Source organism: Periplaneta americana, chromosome 11, assembly GCF_040183065.1.
Source record: "Periplaneta americana isolate PAMFEO1 chromosome 11, P.americana_PAMFEO1_priV1, whole genome shotgun sequence".
NCBI lineage: Eukaryota > Metazoa > Arthropoda > Insecta > Blattodea > Blattidae > Periplaneta > Periplaneta americana.
In genome coordinates this window covers 173,604,160-173,626,248 of record NC_091127.1, presented here as the reverse complement: position 1 = coordinate 173,626,248, position 22,089 = coordinate 173,604,160, and the positions used below count along the sequence as shown (strand labels likewise).

Below are 22,089 nucleotides of genomic sequence, written 5' to 3'. Positions count from 1 at the left end.
ATCTATGAAGCAGTGCATGAGGGTAGGCCACTAGAGGGAACCCAAGAGGTGGAACTTAAACTGAGTGGATTCAATCCGACATAGGGATGGGAATCCGGTGTGGCTTAGTGGATAGAGCGTCAGCACGTAGAGCTGAAAACCCGGGTTCAAATCCTGGTGCAGGATAGAATTTTTCTCTGTTCCACTCATCTTTCATCATATGATGACGCAGAATTTCTGCACGGAAATATCATATGTACTTCAGTACATCATAATAATAATAATAATCACAGATTACTTGCTGAACAACTTTTATTGTATAAAATATTTAACGGTCTACTAGATAACAACGAAACATCAACACAAATCCAGCGTAAGGCGATGTGCTACTGAAAATGGTAGAATTTTGACAAATTGTATAGTTTTTTATTTTCGCGCTAAAAATGTAGGGTTTCATGAGTAATATTTCCGTGAAAACTTTATCTCGATATCTTAATTATAAGTATAATTTTATGTAATCTGGTAGAAGTTGTGTTAATGAACTAGTTATGTGTAACCAAAACTTTATATTTACTCGTGATTATCTCAAGAAAGAAATTTTCTACGTTTTCAATCACAATTATTCATTTTATTTCTCAGTTGTTAAAGCTGGAGTGATGAATCTTGACATACTTATTCATTAATATATCTGTTTTGAAATGGAGCATTTGATTGGCTGCATTCAGCATAGTCTTATTGGTAGATAATTATACAAAAATCAGTATTATTTTTTATTGGTGTCAGAAAATTGAAGAAATTATATATATATTTTTTTACAAATGAACAAATTAGAATAGGGTATTACTAATGCTCCATTGCACAATATGCAGTGTTACCTTTCAGAAAAAAATTAGATTTGAAAATAATATATATATATTTTATAAATAGAATTATTTTCACTAAAAATTAAAACAAAAAAAAAAAACGTTTAATTTTTTTTTAAGTGTTTACGAGTAAAGATTGACATTTACAATGTGTGGTTGTAATATTTATATGCATAATCAGTCAACATTTCAACTCTCTAGCTTAAAAATTGTGAATTTTAGAAATTTCAGTAGCTCATCGCCTTAACGCTCGAACATAAAATTTAAGAAATCCCTTATTATTGCACTACAAAAAACCAAACACCTCATTCATTCATAATTTCTGCCGAAGGACAGGTCTTTCATTGCAAACCCAGCATTGTCCAACATTTTCTTATTTTCCGCTTTCCTCTTAGTCTCCGCATATGACCAATGTATCTTAATGTTGTCTATCATCTGATTATATTCTTCTTCTGTTCACCATTCCTTCAAGTGTATCGTTTAGTAAGCAGTTTCTTCTTAGTCTTTGTAGTTTTTCTTGGGAAAGGTAAATGCGGTAGCTTTCCATTGCTTTATGCACATCAGTCTGCCTTTCGCATCTTGGAAGATTCCAGAGGGCCCCAGCGTGGAGTTGAGAGGAGTGAATTTGAGTAATTAGACCCTTCGGATTTCACCGAATTTCACTATAAGGATCAAATATCAGTTCTGTCAGGACCCGATCAGAGACCGGGAAATCATAATTTGTTATATTAAATATAAACCTTACCTTATTAAAATATTGAAGATAGTTGATTTGAAATAATACTGCCATCTATTTTTACTCTTTAATTTTCATTTTTACGTCATGTCTTGCATTTATATTTGTATTAATTTTTTTCATTCTTTTTACTTTTTTCATTTTCGCGACATACAGTAATTGAATATAATTTTGTGTTGTCTATTTCAGGTCTGGGCATTAATAACTGAATCGAGTCACTGCAGATTTTCCCTTAAATCTCCACTCAACCTTCCCCGGCTGAGACGAGTACACAGGAAGGTAAGCATTGCTCAGTGACGGATTGTATAAGGCAGGCATCATAGCTTTTACGAACTTTCGGCTATCGCTGGTCTCCTGAAATCCACCACTGTTGCACAGTGCCTTCTGTACGACTCTTAAATAAAATTAAGTCTAGATTTTGAAACTTGACATTATTTTAAATCTTATCCTCGGAGTTTTCCTTCAACCAATTGAAGCAGGAATGCTGGATAAGTTTCGTCGTTGGACCTCGGAATCATTTCCTCGTCATTAATTCACATATCATCATCCGCGGTGCTGCGTGCTGTACTTGTATAAGAGCGCGACCGTTCGGCTATAATATATATCATTCACAGAATAGGAATGGTAAGCACAATAAGCCTCAGACTACAGTATAAACCTTCGGGTCTCTCTTCGTAAAGAATATAGAAATCTTGTCCTTATCTTCACTGCAATATTTCTCCAGTGTTGAAGTAGAAGATCCTAGATGAATGGAATGTTGAATGTATAATATTAATGTGGGAATAATTGCATTTGAGTGAGTCTTACACTTGAAAAATCCCCAGGTTTTTCCCTAAAATATCTGACTGACTCCAAAGAAGTCGCTAATCCCAAATATGAATTTTAGTCGCTATTATGTTTCTCAAATACCCTAGATTTAGCTACTTTTTCCCCAAATTGGCAACACTGCGAGCGGATACAAGCCCAGTCCCTGAAAAATAGGGATAACAATCTTCACAAAACTGCCAGCAGTTGAACCAGATCTGCTGGATGTGAAGCCAGATACTTCATTACTTGAATCATAATCACGATATGATATATCGTCGTTGTTCCTGCAGTAGCTCCTATGTGCAAAATATAAAATTGTTCAGTAGGAAGAAAAACACATTTATTTATTCTATGGCAGTAGTACATAGGAGATTGTGAATTCTTAAATTTTCGAAAGGAAAAAATATAATTACATATAGGAGATTTTACTATTTGCTGTATCACTATTTAAGTTATTTAATGGAGCAAATATCTGAAAATCGATAAATGTTACATAGGAGTTTATTGCAGAAAAACTAAGATATGTTAACTAGAAAGTTTCCATTAAATATTCAAGTAGCGTATGTCAAGATTTTTACGACTGATGATATTCCACTCAAATTGACTTCCTTTTCTTTCAGTCTTTTTCAATCTGACGAAAATACATTGACGTCTCTTGTAATGTGGATAAGTACGATACCAGGCCTCTGTTTGTGGCAGTACTTGATCCTACGCAGGATTCTATGCTAGGACATGAGTTTTATGAAGCTTCGAAACTGCACCCAACCATTGTCGACACTAAACTGCAGTCCTCTTTTATTATCTGTTATCAACGACTGTTCATAGCTCGAGTAGATGACGTGTACCAAAGTATAGGTAGTACATTAAATATTAGTTGGATTCCTTCATCATGTTGTCGGCGTAGCATAAGACCTTTGCTTTAAACGGCATAGGACAGCACAAGGGAAGGCATTCGCTTCTAGTTCCTAAGGGAGGGAGCTAAATTTGCACTTCTCTCACCAAAAATCGATCCATACCCGCTGGGTCTGTGGCCACTAGCTATAGGAGCATCACAGAGGATACGAACCTTGTCGGCATCTTCATTCGTGTCTGTACACAGTGAATTACATAGGCTACTTATTTTCTAATACAATAACATATATATATATATATATATATATATATATATATAATTTGAACTGGTAATGGAAATTACGGGAAAACGGCTGAACGGATTTAATAAGTGACCCCTCATTTTGAAGCTTGGAATCCAAAGTTTTTCAGAAAAATAGTTTTCAGTGAAATGTCAATTTTTCAACATAATTTTCCTATTTTCTAAAATCCATCTGTCGTCATTAATTGCATTTCAGAATAAAAAAAAACACACACTACAGTAATAGTACATTATGCAACGAGCCTATAATGATAGTAATTAAGACGCGAGTATGTTTGTTTATGAAACGAGCGCAAGCGAGTTTCATAATTTTCATACGAGCGTCTTAATTACCATTATAGTCAAGTTTCATACGACTTTTTATGCTCGACCATATTTCTAACTTGAAATTATTCAGAAGTATTCATTTTATTCGTATCTGACTAAAGATCGGAAGTGACCTTGTGCATAGCTCGTAAATTGTGAGATGTGCGCAGATGCGAAAGTATTGATTTTTTCCGAGGAACAATAATGTCATTGACCTTGATGTAATCTAGAGAATAACATGAACTAATTTTGATATAACCTGAGAATTGATTTAGAATTGAAAAACGAGATGACAAATTGAATTTATTTGAATATTATTTACAATTAACGCTAATTATTATAGTAACAGAACATAACCTTCTGCGACAGTATTGGATTTCCAGCCTCCGTGACGTTTCCCTCGTTGTCTTTCGATTGCATATCCGAGAATAATCGAAAACCTGAACTTTAATGAATAGGTGTACCTTAATCACATGCATTAAAGGACTGCTACCAGCTGTATAATTACTACATTTCGGCATGGTCGAGCATAAACAATATTACACGAAGGCCATGATCTGCAAGAATGCTGACATATTTAGAGCTCAAATTAAATTGGTTGTTAAAAACTTCAAGACTTACTAAAAATAATTTACAGGTCTGATTCTGTGGTGTGTAATTTTCTAAGTACAGCTGTGTGTTGGATATTAAAAACTACAAAACTTGAGGTGGTTTGATGACATTATTACCATTAGAAATAAAATATTACTATAGTTAATGCCGTGATGTGACTATTTTTCATTAATTATACATATTAATGCTATATTGACGATATGAAAGTGAAAAGTTTAGGGGTTATATAAGCAAACGTAGAGAATATCTTAAATTAGATGTTGATGTCTATAATTTACTGGGTGGCGGCTATATAGTATATGTTACTGAAAACTATAAAACTTACATTATTAAAAATCAAATATTTTTATAGTTATCGGTATTAATCAAGTGGGGTTGGGTCTTTTTCGTATATTAATGACGGTGTGGTGTAGATATTTATATGCGTCATTCTCTTCAGTATTGACTCGAGAGATTGCAAAAATTACAGTTCCTAAGGAAAGACTAAAAGGTATTACTTACTGATTAAATAAGAAGCCTACAAAATTATGTAGTCTCCCGATTATTTCAGCAAGATCTCTTAGCAGGATAAAATGATTTTACGCTCTACATTTCAAGCTCTACATCCAGCAGCTACACCAAGATGCTACGTCTATTGTTCGAAAAAATAGCAAACCTGACATTTTTTTTAACTTTCACCTACAATCCGCAATGACCAGAAACAGCTACTGCTTTACTCTCACATGAAAAACCGAGTGATCGTCCTGACATTGTTACTTGGGTTTTCGCGTTCAAACTAAAAAACTGAAGGTGTATAGGTTCAAGAAAAAGTATTTGGCATAAAAAACCATTCAGAGGGAGTATGTTTCATTATTATGGAAGCAAATAACTTTCAGGATGTCTGGTATTCTTCATTGAAAATAAATCTGAAAAATGTTTATTTGAACGTCTAATGAACTTAGTTTGCAGCATTTGCTGCACAAGCCACTAGTCTTATATGATTTCATAAAATGGGAACGAGTATGAAGTGATATGAAAATTAATTTAAAAATTCATCTTCAGTGAACTATAGTATTTATTTTTCAAAATTTACAGCAATAATGATTAGCAATATAGGCTTCGTAGCTGACAACGTAATACATTAAAGGTGATCTGAAATAGTATGATTACGGAAAGCAGATCTGAACATTTTTTTACTCGTTTAGTATTCAAAATAGTGACTTTTCAAACTTAATTTCTTCTTATATAGAGAGGTTAAAAAAACAAGCAGTGATTATAAATGAAAAGACCTTTCCCCTATATGACTGATATTGGTGTCATCCAGTTACTTAAGATTTCACAGTCTTTTGTATGAAACGCGTAACCTTAGCGACGTACTCAACAACTGCTAGTAAACAAAATGGCGTGCTCGCAAAGGCTGTTTTTTTTTCGAAACATTTTGTCATGGTGCAACGTGAGTTTAGAGTGACTATTTCTTATGATGTCATTACATTTTCGACCAGTAAAGTATAATGAAATTTTTAATTCCAACCAATCACAGTCATACATCGTGATAATTTTTGTAACTCGATTTATCAGAATCAATTTAGCGCATAGTCGTTTTTTTGTTTAGTCAGTGTCACCAACTGTTTCCCCGCAAATCGATGGGCATTAATTCATTAATGTAACGGTGAAGTACTAAATACAGTGCGAAATCCTACTTCCACATCTACATCTTCATCTTCTAATTTTACTCCATGTCCATTGTATCTAAAGAAAATGACACACCTTCATTCAGATTTGATAACTCGGTTTTCAACAATTGTTCATTTAATTAATTTACTAATCAGGTTATTTGTAATTATATTATTAAATTTTTAAATTAAATTATGTTTTCAGCAGATGAAAATGTATTTCTGTTATAATAGCAAAAGAAAAGCGCAGTAAATGTATTAACATTGTTAAATCTGTATTTCGCTTTGCTCAGTTGGCATTACTGAATAACATCTAAATTCTTTATTTATTACAGTAATCGATATTCATCTATTTCAACTTCACAATGTCTGAATAGGTAATGGTAACCTTTTTGTCATCATGGCCCGAAAGACAGGGGCTAACCCGGTCCAGGTCCGACAACATGGCGTCTGCTTTGTTTATATTGTATCCGAGATTGTGAATTCTATTGACTGAATGAAGTTTCTGAATTATAACTATTTTAACATCTGACTTGAATACTAATACTAGTAGCAATACTAATGCTAATTTTGACTATAGTAGTATTTTCACTATTTGCAGTAATTACACAGCGATGATATAATATATAGGTTTGGTAGTGATATTGTTTTATACTTGAGTATTTTATATTCCACGTATAATACTATATTCTGAATTACTTATAATTATTTTAACATCTGACTTTGTGAAATGCCTGAAGCTTACTGGTACCTACATGTTTCTTGTGTTTTCATTGTTCTTGTTTTTGTGAAGTCCATTAAAGTACATAATATTGTGCATACATACAGTAGCGTGCAAATTAATCCGAACAACGTAATCACTTATGCAAAAACACTCAAACGGGATAAAAAAAGATCTAAAACATACCTCAGTAATCGATGTGGCCTCCCTTGTTCCTAATAACAGCTGTGAGACGATTTGGCATGGATTCCACTAGTTTCCCACAAATATTCTTCATTTCTTCATCGCGAAACCATACACCAAGGAGGGCAGAAATCATCTTCTCCTTTGTAGAACAATCCATTTTTTGCATTCTTCTTTTGCAAATTGACCACAATTTCTCAATGGGGTTGATGTCGGGTGAGTTGCCTGGCCAGGGGAGTACCTGAATATTCTTCTTGTTGAAGAATTCTGTAGTTTTTCGAGACGTATGGCATGGTGACAGGTCTTGTTGGAACACACCTCTGCCATCCGGAAATGATTTTTGCAGCTGGGGTACGATTCTGGTTTCCAATAAGTGAATATATTTGTCAGAATTCATCATTCCCTTGATAGGTATTAATGCTCCAGGCCCTTCATGTGTAAAACAACCCCAAAACATTACATTAGGGGGGTATTTGGGTGCTTGTTGGAGATAAGCTGCTGTTACTTTTTCGGATCCTTTCCGTACGTAAGAAACACGGTGGCCGTGGACCTCGAAATGAGACTCATCGGAAAAAAGTACATTCTTCCAATCATTCACTGTCCAGTGTTGATGTAATTTTGCCCACATTAAGCGTTTTTTGCACATAACAAGGGTTAGCAGTTGTTTCTTAATAGACTTACGAGCCCTTCGTCCAGCTTCCAAAAGCCTACGAAGCACTGTTGTGACTTGAATATTCGCCTCAGTGGTAGCCATTAACTCGCGGGTTAAGTCGACAGCAGTTAGTCTAGGATTTAATTTATTTTTCCTGACAATTAAACGATCAACTGCAGGTGAAGACTTCCTTTTCCGGCTACAGTTTCCTTTTTTCTGGGGCATGATGGAACCAGTCTCCCTGTATCGTTTTATGATCGAATTAACAGTAGCCAAACCGATGTGGCATTCTGCAGTAATTTGCCTCTGTGTCATAGAAGAATGCTCTGCTAATGTTATAACTTTAAACCGTTTTCGTGGAGTTGTATCCATTTGTGAAGACGACAGAATGTACACAGGATTGCAGTATTAAGTCTTCAACACAACTGAAATGCTTATAAGTACAAAACGACAGGCAAAATGTCACATATTATAAAAAAATAATAACTACAGACTTTGAACAATGGAATTTCACGTACGACAGATGTCAATTAAAGCGGTATGAGCAGCTGTGAGGTCAACAATGACAGAAAATGTAAAAATATGTCGTGTTCGGATTAATTTGCACGCTACTGTACTTGCAATGCGCACTTGGTCCCATTCCTGCTGCACATTCACATTCGTCAATTAAAGAGTCTTTCACTTTCACATCAACATTATAAACTATATTACTATACTGCTTTTGATAAAAGAAAACGTATTCACTGATACCATACGAACACACAATAAATATTTTTCATTATACATTTTCATCCCCATATCACAGTCTCGTTTTTCACACAGCTGCAAATACAGTAAACCTTAATGCAGTCATTAGATATGGCAGGAAGTACAGTATCGCTATTAATATCCTGATACAAAGAAGGATGTGGCAAATCCATTTCGAACGTAGGCCTATCATCTTCACAAGGAATGATGTCACGTTGCTTGAAGGTTACATCGTAATCTTTCAGCCTGAAACAAGAATTTTTTACCAAGTGATAGGCCCCTTTGATTTGATTACCCCCTTTGATTTGATTACCTGGTTGGGTTTTTCCGAGGTTTCCCCCACCGAAAAGGCAAATGCCGGGTAATATTTTGGCGAATCCTCGGACCTCATCTCATCTCACTACATCTCGCCAAAATGTAAAAAAATTGTACAAAATTGTAAAAATTGTAGAAAATTACTAAATTGTAAAACTATAAAAATTGGTAAAAATTGTAATTGTAATATTGTAAAATGTTGACATGTTCCATATCTTAAAGCTTCATTGCTCATGTAAGATCTATGGAATAAAATAAATGAATGAATGAATGAATGAATGAATGAATGAATGAATGAATGAATGAATGAATGCCTACATATCAGACTTTAAATAGGAAATATTTTCACTGAATTTAAATTCAATCCAGTCCTCAATTTAGCAATGACGTAAATGTAATACTATAAAAGTTTAGGTCTAGGAACATAACCTCTGTACAAGATCTGCTTTCTTGCCATGAATTCTCGCTTTCTTTCAGCGTAGTTCATTTTTCGATTGAGTTAAACTCCATCGTAATTCTCCATTATTCACACTTTTGCATACATTAATAGAGAGCGTAAAGTTGTATTCGGAAATAAACTTCCAGCAATGTCATGTAACAACTAACAACGAAGTAGAAGCACATTAGCGCGCCATGTAGGACCGGGTTGGCCCCTGGTGCGCTCTGGTGGTGAATTCTGCTACTATACGCGAAAGGTTCCCATTATTCGTAAATATACATTATTAACATATTTTTTGTGTGCGAATTTTAGGCAGGTTCTCTAAAAGAAATAAGTAAGTAAATTATAGTTAATTACTTCTGGGGTTTCTGAAGGACAGCGTTTACAGGATATACGATTCAAGAAGTGAAAAAGCTGCTACAGCTGCAGTGGAGAGCAGCCAAAATTATGTATAAAAGTGATGAATAGAAGAGTATTCGCATTTAAAGTAGTGCGCCTCTTAGTAATGACTTTTAAACTGCGTTTTGTAGCCTACGCAAGTTATTCTGAGGTTAAGGAATGAATGATAATAACAAGTACATATATGTATGATGTCATTATTACAAATTCTGTAAGCCAAAGAACGAAAATTACGTAATTGTCAGAGGAGTTTAGACGTTGTTTCGGGTACTGGTTGTGTGTTGTCTAAAACATCATTCCTGTATATCCACAACGAGATTGTGCTTCTGTGCAAAAGCTATGCTTTGTGCAGCGATCCTGTAATTGTAAAATGTTACGTGCAAGCAAGTTGACTGCTGCTATATATGCAGTCTTTTCCACATGTTGCGTAATTAAGTTTTCCGGCGCCTTCATTCCAGAAGTAAATATACAATTACAGCCACTGTTAGAGGTTTGCACGAACCGTTAATGGCGGGGAGTAATGAACATTTGAATTTGAACCATATTTACGTCGTTGTGTATGCAGGATTCATTACATCATTCCTTCACAGTATCTACTTACTAATGAACACTGTTTTAATTGCAGGCGAGAAAATGAGATGACGAACAACATAAAATTCTGTAGCATAAATGGAAATCAAGATTTGAAATATATAAAACTGAATGAATAATTACCAGGGAAAGGAAGTTCATGCCCTAAAAATGTGAAGAATATATATGCATTTATGCCGTAATAGTACATTATGCAACGAGCCTATAATGGTAGTAATTAAGACGCGAGTATGTTTGTTTATGAAACGAGCGCAAGCGAGTTTCATAATTTTCATACGAACGTCTTAATTACCATTATAGGCAAGTTTCATACGACTGTTTATGCTCGACCATATTTCTAACTTGAAATTATTCATATATTCATGTTATTGTTATGTAAGTGAGGAGCGGAACTGACCTGAATTCTGAGATGTGCGCAGACGCGAAAGTATTGATTTTTTCCGAGGCACGAATGTCATTGACCTTGATATAATCTAGAGAATAACATGAAGATTAGTCTTGATATAACCTGGAAATTGATTTAGAATTGAAAAACGAGATGACAAATTGAATTTATTTCAATATTATTTACAATTAACGCTAATTATTATAGCAACAGAACATAACCTTCTGCGACAGTATTGGATTTCCAGCCTCCATGACTTTTCGCTAATTGTCTTTCGATTGCATATCCGAGAATAATCGATACTTGCGGTTTTATAATGGTACAATGGTGATTTCTCATTGGCTGAACAACTGAATTATAATGCATAGGTGTACTTTAATGAGGTGAATTAAAGGGCTACTACCAGGTGTATAATTATTACATTTCGGCATAGTCGAACATAAAAATAGATAAATATGCTACAAAATATGCATTATCAGTCTGAGATTATTGTAAAAGAATAATAAGGTATAGGTAACTTTCGTTTAGTCTATTGATTTTGAAGTGCTTGCCTCATTGCTGAATGTTTCATTTATGCTGTTAAGGCTCATTCACAATGAAAATTAAACATAACGTAAGCGTTAACTTAAGAATGTAAACGTTACGGTAAAATCAAGAAGTCATACCATCATTCACGATGGGGACATAAACATAACAGCAAACATATTTGGTAACCATGGAAACATAACAACGACGCCATTTCGTCATATTCTGTCGTATACTTCAGCGCTCCACGATTGCGTTCTGTTTACAAATCACGTAAGCATAAGCATGAAAGTTTGGAGTTTGCAAACTTCCATGTTAACGTCTAAGGCCTGGGCGCAAACTTCTGTGTTTATGTTACGGTTATGTTTAATTTTCATTGTGAATGGGCCTTTAAGGCTCATTCAAAATGAACATTAAACATAACGTAAGCGTTAACTTAACGTTACAGTAAAATCAAGAAGTCATACCATCATTCACATAAACATAACAGCAAATATACTTGTAACCATGGAAACATAACAACGACGCCATTTCCTCATATTCTGTCGTATACTTCAGCGCTCCACGATTGTGTTCTGTTTGCAAATCACGTAAGCATAAGCATGAAAGTTTGGAGTTTGAAAACTTTCATGTTAACATCTAACGGCAATGTTTATGTCAGTGTTTATGTGAATCATTGTGAATGATCCCATTTGGTAGCCTAGGCGTAAACTTCTGTGTTTATGTTACGGTTATGTTTAATTTTCATTGTGAATGGGCCTTTATAGTTCACAACTAAGCAATGACGTATGTTTTCTGTTGTCATTCTTCGCCTGTTGTCTCTGAGCATAGATTTGTAGCGCGAAAAACTTCTCTCTACGTCACAAGAAGTAAGAGGGGCTTGCACAAAAGCTGTGAGCTGTTCTATAGAAAATTTTGTTGGTTTTTGGGGTGTTTTTCCTTCGAGAATATCTTGAATTTCTTTAAGTTGATAATAGCCAGGGTTTTTTTGGAAAGAATATTTGCTGTTTTCTCGTTCACTTCATCTCCTACATTTCCTGGAACTGATGTTAAACTGGATATTGTTCTATCGAAATCTGCTAAAGACTGCAGTGAAGGAGTACCAATTGCTAACTTGAGAGGCTCCCTATGAGGAAGTCATCGTTACGTTCAAAATTCATAAACGTAAATTAGTCGTGTTCAAGAGGTTACACAATTTTAAAAATGAGGGAAAGACAAATAAACAAACATAATATGCAGTTTCCCTGAATAAATGTTAAAATACGATGCTTTTATTATTAAAGGCAAAATATGCACTTTATGCACAATAAAAGTAATATCATTATATTCAGCAATTTGTGATTCATGTAGATAATCTTTCAGCATATTCACACAACGATAGAGAACAAATATGCAAATGCGTGAACTTCCTTTCCCTAGTAATTACATAAGAAGCTAGTTCAATGTACAACGATCGATAACGAGTGTAATCCCTAGAAATTCAACTGACACTTGAATACATTAAAGAAAACGCAATTTGCTAACGAATAATTAATTAATATTTATATTATGAAGCACAAAAATTACTACTAAATTTAAAAATTTTAAATTTATGTTTTATTTAAAGACGCTCGCAACTGCCGAGGTTATATCAGCGTTGCCGCTGTGCCGAAATTTTGACCCGCATGAGTTCTTTTACATGCCAGTAAATCTACTGACATGACCCTGTCGCATTTAAGCACACTTAAATGCCATCGACCTAGGTCAGGATCGAACCCGCAACCTCGGGCACAGGATAGCACTTTACCGACTGCGTCACCCAGGCCGAACAGCTTAATTTAAGGGGTATAATAATAGAAGATATCAGCTGTAGGCAACATTAAGATATATAGGTCGTATGCGGTGACTAAGAGGAAGGCGGAAAATAGAGAAAATTAGAGAATGCGAGTTTGCAATGAAAGATCTGCCCTTGGGCAGAAAGCTATGAATAAATGAAAAATAGAAGTGAGAAAGATATTACTCGGCTGGCTTCCATGGACATGCCAAAGCATGGTAGTTTGTGGGTGACCCAGCGGAACTGGACTGGAGGGGTGGCTTACACCTCAGACCGTTGGCCAGACGGGAGGGGTGGCGTACACTTCAGACCGTTTGAGGAGGGGAATGTGGGGAATTGTTAGGGCGGAATGGTACGCGATCTTAGAGGGATGGCTGGACTGGTCATTAGAGTGTTGGGGGTTTATATAAACCACTGTTGTTTAAGGGTATCGATTGAAAATAAATTTTGTGCGAGATCATGCGTATTTGCTTGTTTTCCGCACAGAACCAATACGCGGTAAGTGTGTAATACCACATTCAGTATTCCCAACCTAACACACATAACAATTTCCCTCTTCTTACCGCTTAAGAGCGACATTCATTTTACTGCTTTAGGCTTTTAACATATTATTTTTAGAGACGTTTAACATAGTAATAGTTATAAATTGGAAACTTACCACTGCAATTTCACCTAAATTGCAATGTTAATTATTGTTTTTAAATATTTACGAAAATTAAGTAAAGTCTACTACTCCACGAAACTTATTGCATTCCTGATACAAGTAACATTAAGGAAGCCGTGAAAAAATCAACAAGATTCCAGATGCGGATGTTATTACTGCAATATGTTATATAAATAATATTGTTAAAATATTAAAATGAAAAATAAATCATTACATAACCTTACCGTTTGTTTTAAGTTCGCATTTATAAACTGGGGGGGAAAAAAAAGACAGACGTATATCACGGCCTGCTGGAGTAGGCCTATAGTAAACACAGAAAACATTTTATAGCAACAATGTTGAAGAAAGATATTTTGGTGTTCCGAAGTTGCCGTCATTAAACAGAAACCAACATGGAGATTTCATTTCAACTAATTAGACATTCGTCTTTCAGGTATGTAATAAACGATCTTCGCACCAAATAATGTACGATACACGAGCGGTATGTTTGTTTTCATGTTCTCGGAAATTAAAAAAGCTCAACTACGTTTCGCTTTTTCAATCTTTTCCTCGAACATGAAAACGTCAACATACCGCTCTTGTAACGTATATTACTAATATTGAAAATTCGTTTCTCTTAAAGCTTGATGTTTTAATATAGAGCCTAAGCGACTGAAACGTATGAGTTCCCTCCCTCCCAACGCCTTCATTTTTATTCCTCATCACGATCTCGAATCAAATCCTAAAATAAAAACAAAAAAGGAGCTTAGGGGAATATGTGATGGCAATAGCATGAAGACGGCAACTTGAAAATTTCAGCTCAAGCGTGGAAATCTTGTGTAGACTATAGCAAACATGATTTTGTGGTACTATCGAACAAAAATTAGGTCAGCACTGAAATTGTTTACTGCCACATGTGGCGAGCGAATTGGTGTTGCCCACCCCTGACACACTCTGGCAGACTTCATAATGTGTAGTGGTGGCAGCGGCAACGGACTACAAAAGCGGATAACAATGTCGCATCACTGCCCACTCTCGCCTCTCTCGGAGAGGAGAGCATACGCTACATCCATCAAGCAGCGAGCGGCGTCTTATTCCACGCGAAGGAATTCCGCTGCCGTCCGCCTTGTTGCTTAGCAACACGCTAAACTCGTTCGTTAACAATATCGTAACTGGCTGCTGTCGTAATGATGGAGTTATTTTGACAGTATCTACAATCAAAGCATTAATAATTTTCATTTGCCTTTCACTTTTTGATATGGCCTCCAACTAAATCGATGAATGTTATTCAACCTTTTTCCTGTAGCTATTTGCGCTGTGTTGCATAAATAAATGAACGTTATGTATCACAGCAAACCTGTAGCTAAATTGGAGATTGTGCTTCACAGCGGGATCCGTTATTATTATTAACTTGTATGAGTTATTTTGCTGAAGTGGAACCAGTCAGAGGTGACAGAAATCAACGTTGCCAAATCGTGTAGATATAGCCTCTGGTGTTTTGTTTAACTTTGTTCAGCAGCTGCTTTGGAGGTTAGTTGTACAGCTCCTGATCACATTAATAGAATCACCTACAGTTTTTCAAATACTTAATTTTAATTCTACATTTACTGCAATTTATATCATAATAGTACATTATGCAACGAGCCTATAATGGTAGTAATTAAGACGCGAGTATGTTTGTTTCATACGAGCGTCTTAATTACCATTATAGGCAAGTTTCATACGACTTTTTATGCTCAACCATGTTTTTTAAATGTTATGTTTTATTTAACGACGCTCGCAACTGCAGAGGTTATATCAGCGTCGCCGGATGTGCCGGAATTTTGTCCCGCAGGAGTTCTTTTACATGCCAGTAAATCTACTGACATGAGCCTGTCGCATTTAAACTCACTTAAATGCCATCGACCTGGCCCGGGATCTAACCCGCAACCTTGGGCATAGAAGGTCAGCGCTATACCAACTCGCCAACCAGGTCGACTCGACTATATTTATAACTTGAAATTATTCATAAGTATTCATGTTATTATCTGACTGGGGAGCGGAACTGACCTTGTGCAATATCTCGTAAATTGTGAGATGTGCGCAGACGCGAAAGTATTGATTTTTTCCGAGGAATAAATATCATTGACCTTGATATAACCTAGAGAGTAAAATAAAGATTAATCTTGATATAACCTTGAAAATGATTTAGACATTGAAAAACGAGATGACAAATTGAATTTATTTGAATATTATTTACAAATAACGCTAATTATTATTATAGCAACAGAACATAACCTCCTGTGACAGTATTGGATTTCCAGCCTCCTGACGTTTCGCTAGTTGTCTTTCGATTGCATATCCGAGAATAATCGATACTTACGCTTTCATATTGCTACAATGGTCTTTTCTGATTGGTGGAACACCTGAACTTTAATGAATAGGTGTACTTTAATGAGATCCATTAAAGGGCTGCTACCATATGTATAATTACTACATTTCGGTATGGTCGAGCATAAAAATATAACTATATTTACATTTTCAAAGTACAGATTTACAGTTATACATTATGGGGCTCCTTATCACACTCTATCAGAAAACGTCCAGTCCACACCTGTGGAGTAATGGTTAGAGCGTCTGGCCGCGAACCCAAGTGGCCCGGGTTCGATTCCCGGTCGGGGCAAGTTACCTTGTTGAGGTTTTTCCGGGGTTTTCCCTCAACCCAATATGAGCAAATGCTGGGTAACTTTTGGTGCTGGACCCGGACTCATTTCACCGGCATTATCACCTTCATCTCATCCAGACTCTAAATAACCTAAGATGTTGATAAAGCGTCGTAAAATAACCTACTAAAATAAAACGTCCATCTTTTGTCTTACCCCGAAAACTCTCCGGATTTGAATCCAATCGAGAATATCTGGGCCCTGGAGACAAAGAAAATGCCTACACGGGTTTTTACAAGCAACGTGATTAAGAGTATGCCACGCAGAGTTGAGGATGTCATTAAAGTAATAAAATTTAAGGACTAGTACTAATAATAATAATAATAATAATAATAATAATAATAATACTTGTTTACAAATAGCTTTTAGATAACCCGGAGGTTCATTGCCGCCCTCACATAAGCTCGCCATCGGTTCCTGTCCTGAGGAAGATTAATCTAGTCCCTACCATCATATCCCACATCTCTCAGATGATAATAATAATAATAATAATAATAATAATAATAATAATAATAATAATAATAATAATACTTATTGGCTTTTAAGGAACCCGGAGGTTCATTACCGCCCTCACATAAGCCCGCCATTGGTCCCTATACTGAGCAAGATTAATCCAGTCTCTATCAACATATCCCACCTCCCTCAAATACATTTTAATATTATCTTTCCATCTACGTCTCGGCCTCCCCAAAGGTTTTTTTCCCTCCGACCACCCAACTAACACTCTATATGCATTTCTGGATTCGCCCATACGTGGTACATGCCCTGCCCATCTCAAACGTCTGCATTTAATGTTCCTAATTATGTCAGATGAAGAATACAATGTGTGCAGTTCTGTGTTGTGTAACTTTCTCCATTCTCCTGTAACTTCATCCCTCTTAGCCCCAAATATTTCCTAAACACCTTATTCTCAAACACCCTTAAGCTTTGTTCCTCTCTCAAAGTGAGAGTCCAAGTTTCACAAGCATATAGAACAACCGGTAATATAACTATTTTATAAATTCTAACTTTAAGATTGTTTGACAACAGACCGGATGATAAAAGCTTAATAATAATAATAATAATAATAATAATAATAATAATAATAATAATAATAATAATAATAATAATAATAATAATAAATTATTACTCAGTTTTGGCACAAAAAAGCAAGGTTGCAGCCTGCATCTTTTCTGAATTTTAAATTACTGTAAATAAAATACTTTAAAGAAATATTACAGAATAATATACCGACAAATAAGTAAAACAGGAAACACGGCAAAACGAGGAAGGGTTAGCGAATAATTTTACCTGATTCAGGGTTCTTGTACGTGCCATAAACAGGCCCTCTAGTTTTACCTCCCTTCCCAAGGAAGTCATAGACCTTAAAGATCAATTGATAAAGAGTAAGGAATTCATTAATAGCAGAGAAATGTATTTTCCAGTAATTTAAGGTTCAGGATATAAGGCACGAACTGAAGGTTGCTAAGACAACCGAAGTTGTAAAAAAAATTACAAAGAAAATCCTTCAGCTGCTTCCTAATAATGGATAATTAGATTTCCATTGATGGCATATAGATACAGTAGCTACAAGATAGTAAGAGAGCTGTGGAACGTTCTAGAAAACAATGGATTGAGTGACGTCATAATAGATCACTTGTCTAATACAGTACGGTATTGGTAAGGATGATATGATCAATTCTGTCTTATGAAACCCGCAAGTGTCTTTATTCAGACTTCAACATTTTAATTTTCTTAGGAATATGTGAAAAGTATGAATAATATAAATTATATCTATAATGACTATTTCCTTTATATAACGTCATTCCATTTTCGACCACTGAAGTATAATGAAATTTTGAATTCCAACCAATCAATCATACTTTGCGATAATTTTTGCAGTTAGATTTATCGCTATCAATTTATCGCATGGTCGTTCTTTTGTTTAGTCGTTGTCGCCAACTTTTTCCCCGTAAATTGATGATCATGAATACATTAAGATGCAACTACACGGTTAAACTTTTCTTTCAACTTTAAAGCAATGAATGCAAGATTGATATTTAATATTAATTAATATATTTACGCAGTGAAGACGACGTTCAAAACGGCGCACCATGTAGACACAAAATCTTCATGCATCTTAATTGAACGTATCTTTTAAGCTGGATTCTTTCAATATTCTTCCCAGATTGCACGCATACGTGATTGGAGTATTGAACTGTGTAGATGCAGTTTTAGCTCCATTACACACTACAGCGACAACTGCGTTTGTCGAGCTATAAAATGCTTTCCTGTAGCACTAAGTAAGTCGAAATACGGCACAGCTGACATTGGTCCTGCTCCCACAGGTAGCTTAACCCATAATTGTAGCCTATAAAATTTGTATTTTGTGAATGAAATGAAACCAGTAATAGAAAGTCAGATGTTCAAATTTATGTAACATCATCGCATATCAAACCCAAACATCTACATCTTCATCTTCTAATTTTATGTCTATTGTAGGCTATCTGAAAAAAAAATTACATTCCTTCATTCAGATTTGGTAACTGCGTTTTCAACAATTCTTTATTTAATTAATATATTAATCAGGTTACTGTAATTATATTATAACATTGTAAATTAAACTATGATTTCAGCAGATAATGAAAATGTATTTGTTATAATAATAAGAGAAAAGTGCAGTACATGTAATTAACAATGTTAAACCTGTATTTCGCTTTTCGCAATTGGCATTACTGAATAATAACATCGAATTTCTTTATTGCAGTAATCGATATTCATCTATTTCAACTTCACAATGTCTGAATAGGTTAAGTATTCGTAAATATACAATTATTAATATTTTGTGATCGAATTTTAGGGATATATTATTTACATTTTTATTTTATTCACGAAATAGTTCTAATAAATTCACTCGAGGTCTGAGATTTCCAAGATAAATCTCAGACCTCTCGTGAATGACTATAGATGTAATAATTATTTTTCTTGCATCCGACAGAGCAATGTCTTGGAATTCGCAAGTGTGGAAAAAATCGACATAATATGAACAGACAAATTTTAACGAATGTCTAATAGGAATTGGATGAGGAATGATCATTTTAGATATGCTACTAAATTATTTATTTATTTCATTCGGTTTTCATTCGATACGAAATAAAAATTTATGTATGATATTCGAAAATAAAATGAATATGGAGTGAAAAGGGACTTAAGTTAATAATCCAGACGATAGGGAAACAAAAATGAATTATGTAACAGCGCACTGTGAAATGTTTAAATGAATCTGCATGTATTATTTTACTGACATTTGAATATATTGTAATTCAGAAAAAAATGAAAAGCTTTCCATTTTAATATCATACATCTGTGCATTACAAGTTCAGGTCTTCTGATACGTGGTGATTCATATCTCATATTATACAATTAAATTCCAGTATGATATGAGATTTCTAATAACAGAAGTGATCAAATAATTATCGTATTGATTCTTTTTTGTGATTCTTGTGTATTTTCAGGAGTAAGATCCAAAAATAAGTACAGAATTCATGAGAAGGTCGTATTGTATTGTCCTGCAGATAGAATCAAATTTTCGTTCGTGGAAGCCACATTACTGTCAAACCTATCGGCGGAAGTTTGTGACCATCGGATGGAGTATGGTGAGATCATGGTTGGTTGGTACGAAGACTAGCCCCAGTTGTTCAACAACATCATTTGGAGCGACGAAACCGTTTTTCATGTGAGAAGGTTTACAACTGACACTAGTGTACACCAGAGGATAACATTTAACCAGATTGTGGGTCCGTTCATTCTTCGAAACACAATGAACTCAGAACGGTACCAAGCCATGCTGGAATATGAAGTTTCGCCTGTTATCTCCACCTGGGATAACATCAATGACTTCGTTTTCATGTAAGATGGTGCCCCCCCATTTTGAACTCGACGTGCATGCCTGGCTTGATCAACATTTTCCAGGACGTTGGTTTGGTCGTCGTGGTCCGCACGAGTGACCAGCACGGAGTCCCGACCTCACTCCATGTGATTTCTTCCTATGGGGTTGGTCAAAGGAAGAGATTTACCTCACCAAACCAAGAACTTCGGATGAACTGGAGGATTGCATTCGCCATGTCCTCACTAACTACCACAACGGTTTCTACTGAAGTTAGTCGAGATTACCCCCTGAAATTAGAAACACTGGTGGAAAATACCGGTACATATGTGAAGTTTTAATTTTAATTGCTGATGATTTCACACTCCCCCGCAGAACTTGTTTCATTACAATAGACAAATTATTAAGAAAGTTATTAGCGATTTCTAATAGGGAGTTACTTTCTGCTCATTCTGTATAAGAAAATGTGCTCACCTTACAATATATGACAAATAAGCATCAAATGACAACACCCTGTACTATTGAAAAGCACAAACAAAGGTCAATTGCAAAAATAACGTACTTCAATTATATTATAGATATATTAATTTGTCCTACATAATTTATCTGTAAGCCACCGGCGTGGCTCAGTCGGTTAAGGCCCTTGCCTGCCGGTCTGAAGTTGCGCTCGGGCGCGGGTTCGATCCCCGCTTGGGCTGATTACCTGGTTGGGTTTTTTCCGAGGTTTTCCCCAACCATAAGGTGAATGACAGGTAATCTATGGCGAATCCTCGGCCTCATCTCGCCAAATATCATCTCGCTATCACCAATCTCATCGACGCTAAATAACCTCGAAGTTGATACAGCGTCGTTAAATAACCAATTAAAAAAAATATCTGTAATATTGACACTTAATATTTTAGGAGAAAAATTCGCTCCGGCGCCGGGGATCGAAGCCGGGTCCATAGTTCTACGTACCAAGCGCTCTGACCACTGAGCTACGCCGAATTCAATCTACAGCACCGGATCGAACTTTCCTCCTTCGATGTTTCTCTTTCTCCTAAAATATTAAGTGTCATAAATTCTGTAGGACAAATTAATATATCTATAATATTCTCTTAGATAGCAATGCATAATAACTGCGGATTCCCGGCCAACAAGTCACTCGGTTGAGTGCGCTCCTAGTATAATGGCAGTTGACATTGGATACACGTCAACACATATGCCTAACTTGGAGTCAGGCCACAAAGGGAAACATCGAAGGAGGAGAGTTAGATCCGGCGCTGTGGATTGAATTCGGCGTAGCTCAGTGGTCAGAGCGCTTGGTACGTAGAACCAAGGACCCGGGTTCGATTCCCGGCCCCGGAGCGAATTTTTCTCCTAAAATATTAAGTACTTCAATTAGACAAACAATAAGTTAAAAATTAATAAATCTGGACCAAAGTTGTGTAGTTTTACGATTCGGAGTTGAGATCATTTCCCTGATGACGTTTACATTGTGAACAGAGAGTGAGTTTTCTAAGCGAAAAACAGCGAACAAAATACAAACTCGAGGCTAGTGTCGTAATGATGAGTGACCTATAATATTGATCCTTATATGGCGATATCAGTTTACTCAGGCATTTCAGCGTAAGTGTCATTTACAGTTGAATTTTTAATATACGCGGCAAGCTCGATCATACTGACAGGAAATGACAGTACGGTGGCCTACCATTCACTTCTCCCTGCTAGTTATTACGATATATGGACGCTATCATTTCACAGTGAAATTCCCTGGTTTCAACTGGAAATAAAGTCTGTCACAATTGTCATTAGCCGTGGGGTTATGTACAGTGAGGCAAACAGTGTTTATTATTGTTGTTACGTCGGTCATGTTCGTGGAATGGGACATCCATAATAGTAAGCGTGCAATTTGATTGTGGGACTGAAAATTGTAAACCTACTCTAAACTGAATATACAATGTGGCGTACTTTACAGAAGCTGTACGCTATCAATTTACTTTTAAAATAATAATAATAATA

The 22,089-nt window shown here is 35.6% G+C and overlaps 2 protein-coding genes across 8 annotated transcripts in view; one reads left to right on the top strand and one right to left on the bottom strand.

Moving 5' to 3' along the window:
• The window catches only part of Dh31 (diuretic hormone class 2), a 718,880-nt gene that overhangs the window by 129,933 nt on the left and 566,858 nt on the right, over window positions 1-22,089 (bottom strand). The gene's annotated exons all lie outside the window — the stretch shown is intronic.
• The window catches only part of LOC138709611 (uncharacterized), a 444,175-nt gene that overhangs the window by 389,102 nt on the left and 32,984 nt on the right, over window positions 1-22,089 (top strand). For all 6 annotated transcript variants that reach the window (XR_011334972.1, XR_011334971.1, XR_011334970.1 and 3 more), the window contains one exon: window positions 1,768-1,857. The gene's annotated coding sequence lies outside the window, so the exon portion shown is untranslated. The remainder of the gene's footprint in view (window positions 1-1,767; window positions 1,858-22,089) is intronic.